Genomic DNA, 10,108 nt, shown 5'->3' on the forward strand with positions numbered 1-10,108 from the left:
ACAGGATAGAACACCATTGACGTATATGGGAATAAGATGAATGCCCGTCAACCTTTCATCAGAAACAGGCTAACAAACAAGAAAACACAAAATAAAGGAGTGGCAATTTCAAAGCAGCAAACAAGGAGGGGACTCTACCAATGCAGGGATCTACATCTGCAAATAATTTTCTTCAGGAACTAAGGCAAAATAAACACATTCTATTACTAAAGAAGAGGTAAGGTATATCTAATACAAGCCTATATTTCTTTCAAGTACTTGTATTAAAAAAAATCAGACAATATCAGACAAAAAAGTTGAGGATACAGCACAATGTTTTTGAAAACCAAGCACCAACCAGAACCCAAACAGAACTCATAAAGATGATGGCTGACTTGGATGCAATCATACATAAAAGAATAACAAAGAGAATGAGTGAAACAAAGAGTGGGTTCTTTGAAAAGATTAAAAAGACTGACATCTTAAAAAAGGAAAAGAAACCCTGGGAAGATCCAACAAATTAGTGGTGAAAAATTAACATTTTCAAACAGATGCTTTTGAGAGAATTGTTAGAATTTATTTTTGAAGCCTTGTCCTTCAATAAATTGAAAATATAGCAGAAATGGATAAATTTCTAAAATTTTATATACAATTGAATTAAAAAACATAAAATATGAACAGATTAACAACAAATACTGAGCTTTAGAACAACAAATATTTCTCAACAAGGAAAAGAGCAGTATAAGGTAGAGTCTCTGATATCTAACATCCCTCAAGATATTCTGCAAAATAAAAATGGAGCCAACACTTTCAAAACTCAATGTTTTGAACAGATATTATACTGATATTAAAACCAGGTAAGGATGAGAGAGAGAGAAAGAGAGAAAAAGAGAGAGAGAGTTCTTGACGAACATAGACATAAAAACACTTAACAGAGTGCTTACAAACCAAATTCAACTCCACATTAAAACAAATCATGCACCATGATTAAGTTGGTTTCATTCCAGGGATACTATGATGATTCAGCGTGTACAAACAGGTAAGTTCGATATTGTGCACAAACAGGATCAAGGGTCACACCTCAATTTAAAAAAAAAAGGCTGCGTGTTCAGCAAACCCAGAGTCAATTCTCTTTCAGTACACATACTGTTTTGCACTCAAAAATGAAATCAAGGCATAGCAGCAAGAGGACTGAATAACAGGAATATAAATAGAGAATGAAGTGGACTAATTATCCCAAAGGACAATATGATCCTCTACTTGAAGACACTTGCCTAAAGGCAAACTCAGAAAATGGAAATGCCCCCATTGTCATGGTGTGGCAGATTAATATAGTGAAAATTGCCACATTCCCCAAATTCCTGCAATCCCCATGAAAATGCCAATGATACTCATGAGAAGATAAATAATTACAATATGTACTTTCAAATTGTGCTATAGAACCTTAATAACAAAATCACCACGATATTGACACAAGACATACATATAGAAAAATGGAATGAAATAGCAGACCCAGAAGAAAACTCACACAGCTGCATGCATCTGATTCTAAGATACCAACATATGTTAGAAAATGGTAACATATTTTTTTAAATGGTGACTGTTGCAGGAAGCCGCTTATTGGTTTCTGGCTGTTTAGCCCTGAAATAGTCACACAGAAACTATATTACTTAAATCACTCAATGCTCATTAGCTCTAGTTTCTTATTGGTTAACTCTTACATATTAATTTAACCCATTTCTATTAATATGTGTACCATCATGTGACTGTAGCTTGCCGGCTAAAGTTCCAGTGTCCATTTCTGGCAGGGCTACATGGCTTCTGTCTGACTCTGCCTCTTTTCCTCCAGCATTCAGTTAAGTTTTCCATGCCTACCTAAGTTCTGCTCTATCAACAGGCCAAGGCAGTTTCTTTATTCACCAATGGTATTCACAGCATACCGAGGGGAATCCTATATCTCCTCCCCTTTTCTGTTTAAATTAAAAAATAAGGTTTTAAATTTAACATAGTAAAATTACATATAAGAAAACAGGTATCAAGCAAAAATTATAGTTATAATATTTATATCTATATTATCTTTTATCATGACTAAGGAAAACTATAAGTATAACTATAAATTCTTCAGCTCCATCAAAGACTCCAGAAGATATAATATTACCTAAGTAAACAACAAGTTCATTGTAAGCAACTTCTAAAACTCTAGAATTGACAAGGACACCTTGCTGCCTGGACAGTCACCCAAAGTTCTTCTGTACCATTGGGGCATCCATCTTCAGCCAAAGGCCTATAGTATCTGGCAGACTTTTTCATGAAGCAGGAAGTCTCAAAGACAGTTCCACCTATATTAACAGTTTGTCAGTAATGTATTTTTGTGTCCTGCAGAATGTCTAGCAGACTTTTTCATGAAGCAGGACCCTGAAGAATCATTTCACCTTTAGGCAAGTTCAGCAGTCATTTCTCTGTGGGTCCTGCATGTCCAGTTCATTAAGCAGTCCAAGCAAGAGCAGTTTCTTGCCCTAGTGGCTAGCAAACTCTATAAGAAGCCTCTTGGATGCCCATCTTCCTCTTGAAGTAATTGGTGCTGCCAAGATGTGTCTCATTGTCATGATAAGTCCTAAGTTCTTAAAATATTCTAAATGCCATATTCTGAAATCTTTGAAAGAAAAGTTTGAAGAATGCCTATCCACCTGAAATATATCTCTGTACATCTAGAAAATCTAACTAACATGACTAAAAGCTAGACGACTCTCTATTAACTTATATTTCTGAATTAAATATTATACTTTTAAATGATCTGTAAAACATAATACCATAATCGAGAGCAGAAATAAACAAATAACAAAATTGACTTTAAATCTGTATCCATAAACCAAGATCCATACCAATGCAAATCTCTATAGCATATCCCCCTTTAAATGTAAACAAATATTTATAAACAATATTTGGGAATATGGGTGTAGTTTTTCTCCAAACTGCTTCCTGCTTTTTGTTGAGTGAAGTAATTTTTTGGATTTGTTCATGGCAACCTTTCAGGAGGTCTTGGTTGATCAAACAACATTAGTCTGAAAGGATTCCACAGGTTCTTATCCTTTGTGGAAACAAAAAAAAGAACCTCTTTTCCAAAACAACATATCTGTAGGCCCAAATTCTTAGGTAAAATACCTTTATCTTTGTTTAAATTAGCAGTACATATAATGAAATGTCTCTCTGTACTTAACTCCTTCACAGTCAGAAAATTCAAAGAAAACACAATAATATACATAATCCAGACTCTGTGAGTTTTTCATCTTTACATAGCTTATTTTTCTTTATTCCTTTTAATTTATGACTGTCTGTACTCTGTCTTTTTAAAGACTTTGTTTTATATTTTTTTCTAAACCATTTACTCTCAACTCTTTATCTACTCTCTCCCAAGCCTACATACATTTTTTAAACATTGTGTCTCATTTAGAGGTCTTTTATGTCTGAATCTGTCTTATTGTGCATATGTAATTCTTTGCTGACCAGAAGTGCTTCTTAAAATGCTAAGTGCTTCTTAAAAAGCTTAAGTGGTGTCATTGCTAGGAGAAATACCACACTGCCTGCTTGTCCTGCCCAGGCAAGCATTGGTCAAGCTGCTCGCCACCTCCATGAGCCTTGCATAATGCCCTATCTCTAGGCACATAGCTGGTCCATTTTGCTACCAAGCAAGCCATTGCACATTGGTCATAAACCCTATTCAAATGCTCAGTATCCTGAAAAATCCAGAGGTTGTGACTGGCTGCATGACCCAGAAAGCCAGTATTTCTTTCAAAACAGTCCAACCTTTTTTCTGCTACTACTGATTCAGGAAAACCTCTCTTAAAGGAGCCAAACCTCTGCTTGCTTTTAGCAAACAGAGCCCAACCAAGAAAATGCCACTACCAAACCATGCTTAATTCTGTTCTTTTGTGTCTAGGATCCTTCCCAAATTCTCCCAGATTTTAAGTGGATTTTAGTTGGCCACATGGGTGTCAATTTGTTGTAAGGAGGCCACTTGTTCATTTCCAGCTGCTCAGCCCCAAAATAAGCACACAAAAACTGTATTAATTAAATCACTGCTTGGCCCATTAGGTCTAGCTTCTTCTTGGCTAACTCTTACATCTTAATTTAACCCATCTCCATTAATCTGTACATCACTACAAGGTCGTGGTCTATCAGAAAGGTGAAAACCAGATACCTATTCCTCATTCGGTACCTGAATCAGAACAAAGTACATAAAAGGTTTTAATGTAAGACTTAAGTCTTTGAAATTCTTATAGAAAGTCAATGGTGAAATACTTCAAGATGTAGGAACAATGACTTTATGAGCTCTTATACCTCAGAATGTAATCACCAAACAGTCAAATGGGATTTCAAGGAACTAAGAAACTTCTGAACAGCAAAAGAGATAGCAGAGTGAAGTGACTGCCCAGAGTAGGAGAAAGTCTTTGGCAGTTATTTACTCAAAGACAGCCAACCAAATGAACAAACAGCCAAACGAGCAAGACTCAAGCATTTTCTCAGAAAATTGGGAGTAGATCTATTTCAAGACTCAGCTATAACACTCTTAGGCATATGCCCAAAGGATGTTCAATCGTGTCACAAAGACACTTGCTTAACTACGTTCATTTTAACACCATTACTCATAATAGTCAGAAACTAGAAATAATTTAGATGCCTCTCAACCAAAGAACAGATAAAAACGAGACCAAAGTATATTTGTGAGCATTTGATTCTACCAAAGTCCAACTTGGCCAACCATAAAGTTTTCTGGTGTTAAACAAAGGGCATGAATGAGGGGTTACCTAAAGGATTATGAGGGACACCAAAACAGCTGCTGTCAAGGACTGGCCTCGACCAAAATACTTCTTACCAGGGTAGGAGTGTGGAAATAGAAAAATTATATGAAGATGCATAAAAATAATAAGACAGAAAACAAAAGACAGTATTGGGAGGGTATTTCAGGTATCACTCAGTCCCTGAAATCACCCTCGTTTATTTTTCCACAGCTTTTATACCCAATGTAACAGGAGGAGAAGGTAACAAAAAAACTTCATTAACATGACACAAAAGATTAACTCACAGGGTCAACTTTGAGAGATCCAGTCTCTGTTGCCTAGGTGATGAGGTGCCCCAAGTCACACACTCACACACACTGAGCCTTGTACACTAAACACTGCCCTTCCCCAGGTGACCTCATAGTTACAATGGGAGGAACAGAAGTACATTTGCATATCCTGACCACCAGCTGTCCGGAGGGCACTGAGCTATCTTAACTTCAGAAGGGTATTAGTCAGATGAAAATTTCCGTTGTGTAATTGTGCACAGTTGGAACTATGAGGAGAGAGTTTGATGAAAACTGTTGGACCGGGTAGGAGTTATGTGAATATCTCCATGGAAGAGAGAGACAATGACTTATTCCCCTTACCTTCATGTTCCCACGCCTACTGTAGTGTATTAGATCATCAGTAGTCATTTTTAAAGTATTGTTAATCTTGTAAAATAACTTGAGTTTTGTAAATATTTCTCCATATGGATATATGCTTTGTGAATGCAACCGAAGTGGAAACATTTAGCGGAAACTCCTCACTTCTTCAAGAATAAGAACTAGAGACGTCCTTACATATTCTTGCTAAAAATAGATAGATGATAGAAAGATGATAGATAGATAGATAGATAGATAGATAGATAGATAGATAGATAGATAGATAGATAAACAAGGACAGTCATACAGCAAAGAGCTGGTACCTTCTAACCCTACTGTAACCCAAATACAGGAAGATAAAAGGCCTTTTCCAAACAAAACACATTTATTTCAAAAATTACATGTGACTTACATGCCTATTCTCAAAACCATTTAGTAATTCTTTATACCTTGAGAAAAACTATTAATAAAAAGAACTTGCTTTTTAGCTTTAAAAGGGGTGGGGGAGTCAGGCAATCACCTCCTGAGTTAGAAGGTGCCTTTAAGCCTGTTTGTCCCAGACTCTGACAGTCAGACAAGGTGAAAATGGGCTTGCATTTTTCAGCCTCCACAAGCTGTGCTGATGCCAATTTTCAGCCTGTCATGGATGATGATAACTGCTTGTTCAGCTGGACTGAGCAGGAAAAACTAGATCACAAACTCATTTCCACCCCTGAAACCTCTCCCATCAGGGCCCAGTTGCTGGTCTATAGATTTTTCTGTGTCTCTGTCTCTCTCTCTTTCTTGCCTGCTTCCTCTAACACAAATGGTCCCATTAAGAGCTAGGACTCTGGGGCTGGAGAGAGAGTTCAGCAACTTACAGCACTGGTTGTTCTGTCAGAGGACTTGGATTTGGCTACAGAATCCATGTGACAGCTCACAACTGCCTATAACTACCGTCTCCAGAGAATCTGACATATTCTTCCAGTCTCTGAGGGCACTGCAGGTAAGAAAGATAAGGTAGAGAAGCAGGCACACTTCATCTCAACAGGCTCAGTGCTTTATTTGACTATCAAGGGACCCCAACCTTTGTATGGACACAGGCGCATGCATTCACGAGCACATGTGCACAGACACAAACACACACAGAGAGAGCTACCAAGAAGTTGTTGGGGGTGGTGACTCAAAGCAGGGTGGGTTGTTTTTGATACCAAGTATATACAGGTAAAGGGAAATGGTCAGGCTGGGGCTAAGCCATTCTTTAGGGATAGAGGTCTCCTCCAGGGAGGACAGGAGCTGGCAGCTTTAAGCTATGAAGAAATCAGTAACCTTGTGGGTGGTGACACAGGTGAAAGGGCAGGGGTCACGGAGGAAAGTTAGCACAATTGTGATTGGGCCTGCCAAGGGGGAAGTCCATGGCATTCTTCCAAGCAGTTCGGATACCCTTCCAGAAAGTATGGTCTGTTCCTCTTCTGTTTTGAGTTCTAACAGTAGTTTAGTGTTTTCCTGTGCTGGGATGGATCCGTTGGCATACAAATAGCATTCTTCTCCTAGGAAGGCACAGCTGTCCCCTTTGTTCAGCAGTCATGGAGTCCTCTTTGATTTTGGAGAAGCACTGTGGACACAAAACCTTTTTGATTTGCGAGGGTTATGCTTTGTTTTGCAGGCCAGGCCTTTCTTGGTCTGATTGGTGAGTTGGCTGAGATGTACCTGTTGGCACCCCACAGCTGTTGCAGGATTACGGCCGCTGGCAGGGCTTACATGGAGTCTTGGTTTGGGTACAGAAGGAAGTTCAGAGGATAAGACGGTAAAAAATATGAGCGTGAGAATAAGAAGGAAAGGGATGATCATCAGAGGAGCCAAAATGGGAGGAAACTGAAGCCCATACACAGGAAGATGCTTGGGATTGGATTTTTTTTTTCTGGTCCCTATGTCTTTGGGTCCCATCTCAAACCAGTTAGGATTTGTTGGTGCAGAAGCAGCATTGTTCTAGGAGGAGAGCATGGATCCCATCTTTGGTAATAGTAAGATCTAGAAGCGGACTACTTTGGCAGCTAAAGAATCAAGTTGGTCCTAAAGGGTGTTAAGCTGACCCAAAGTCCAGCTGCTTTAGTTCTGAGTTCTGAAAAAAATATCCAGAGTGGCACAAAGAGAAATGAGTATCATGGGGTGAGATACTCCTTCAGAGGCCACCCAAACTGTTTTATAAGTTTAGGCCGCAGATTTCTCCCTGAGCTGACAAAAGAGACGATGTAGAAAGGGCAGCAGTTAGGAGCCTCAGAAGAGGGTCCATCAATCATCAGAGGGCCAGTAGGTAGTAACTGTACAACCCAATCAGAAATATTATGAGAGAAAATTCGTGTAGTAAGGTTAAACACAATTGTACCACTGGTTAGAGTAGGCCATGTACCAGGGTTCTGTTGAAGGACATCCTAACTGTAATGATCTGTTTGTAGCATCAGGCTCCTGCATAAGGAGCAAGTGCCTGGAAGCTTTGCACGAGAAGTCGGTTAAACTCAGCATCTAATTGGCGGTTTAAAAGAGAAATAGAATCTCATTGAGACATTTTTAAAGAATTGTCTAGCAAACTTTTTAAAGGCTTCACTTGGATTTTTTGAATAAATACTCCAAACTCTAAGTTTAATGACAGAGTATCTGGCAGCCTGCTCTAAGCACAGAACATGGGTGGCTAGGGTACGGAGTGTGGAGTTAACTTTTGTTAAGAAGAAGAACTAAAGCCAAGGGAAAGGGACTGACCAACTGACCTAGTATGCAGGACCCATTATCAGTCAGGTGTTAGGCTTGGGTCCAAGTTGCCCATGGTCCCACCACCTTCATATGTCAGTTTGGGACACAGGGAGGGCAAAAGAATTACTTGTTGCCTCTCAGTTGTTTAGACATTTAGAGTGTGGGTATAGGCTCTAAGATCATCCATATGTTAAGACATGAAGAGTAATTCCTCGTTCCTATTGATAAGGAAGAGTTGTTTATTTTGCTTTATTGATTTTTGTTTTTATTTCTGGTTTGACTTATATAGTCAGAGCTGGTCAGGCCTACACAGCCAGAGACAGCAGTAGCAGACTTCTGGGTGTGTGTGGGTCTTATTTCCATGTCCATCCTTACTCTGTAATGAGGTCAGCATGCAAAGGAACATGACACACTGTAGTAAATTAAGATTACCTGTACATGAATTCTAACAATCAACTTTTTTTTTTGTTGTTGTAGGTTTTTAAGTTAACAAGAACCAAAAAGGTAGAAGGGAGATTTCAGAGAATTGGGCATCCATAATTACATTTATGGGTCACTTTAACTTTTATACACACATTTCTCTTGATCAAAAAAATTAAATACCATGAGACATAACAGTAATAAAGGAACTCATTAGGATTAGGCAGTATTTAGGTCCTTTAGTCAGTATATATAAAAATTTCTGTTTATATCGGTAGATCTGTTCTGATTTTTAGATCTTAGCCCAGACACCCAGAGAACCTTGAGGTCTCATATAACTTGGGCCTAATCACACGCAATTAGCTGAGGAGAGTGAATGGATATTTGAGAAAGGTTCGCTGGTGACCTTGTCTATTCCCTCTTATTTAAAGGAAAACAAACATGTAACAGTTTAGCGGTAATTATTTTAAGCAGGCATAGTTGAAGTTCTGAAGATGGCTATTGCTCTGTTTAAAAGATATTGTGCAACATCACCTTACTGTATACATGAGTGATGCATTAAACTAATATTACCTGTAAATGTATTGTTAAACCACTAGACCTTGTAAATTTTCAGGTAAACCTTATAGAAAAGATAAGACAGCCTTATAACGTATGGTAATTTCTTTTATTAAAATCATTATTAAATTCATATTTACATCACCTGACAGAATTTAGTTAAGGGAGCCCTGTTGAAACTATGATGCTGGAGTTATGATAGAGAGAATTTAAACACATGGTTCTTTGTATCAAGGAAGCTTCTTTGGGCAGCACACATAGAAATCCACAGCTGATCACAATGCAGAGAACAGCTGACTTTGGGGTATTCATCCCCAGAAGGCATATCTATAACACACCTTGTAATGGCTTGTTTCCTTTATGTCCCTCATTCTTTATTTCCTCTCAAAAGACTTGCATACTAGATGTCAATCAGAAATGAAGAAAGGAGGGGAAAGGGCTGCAAAAGACGAATGGTTATTGGAAGTTTCATTCACAATTTTTTGTTATATAATTCTTGGATGGGAAGGAGACTCACACTTTATACCATTTCAGTGAAATTAGAAGAAAAAAAAAGGAGACAAGGCTCGTGCATAGAAATTTCCACCAGGAGTCATGGTGAATTACTTTACAAAGTACCTGGTTCATTGTGGTTCCAGGATACTTGCTGGGACCCATTGCAACCATGGGGATAAGAGAGGCCCCCATATTTTTATTGTTATCATAATTATTGTGGCAAGATCAGGTTGGGCCATGCTCTAAATGACTCCATACTCTATAAACAGTGGTCTACTAGGCCATGCCTTGCTTGAAGATATCTGACTCCACATTGAGGAGGGAAGACGACAGTGTATGTGGATTAACACAGGAGCAGATTCACCAGCGGTGCACTGCCCAGGCAGCACAAAATGACAACTCAGTCCCAAGAATAGAAAATGATGTATGAATTTATTATGGTGTCATTATTCTCCCGTAGGCACGATGATATGCACCCTATACATTTAATAGGGTAAATTTAGA

This window comes from Microtus ochrogaster, chromosome 10 (assembly GCF_000317375.1).
Source record: "Microtus ochrogaster isolate Prairie Vole_2 chromosome 10, MicOch1.0, whole genome shotgun sequence".
NCBI lineage: Eukaryota > Metazoa > Chordata > Mammalia > Rodentia > Cricetidae > Microtus > Microtus ochrogaster.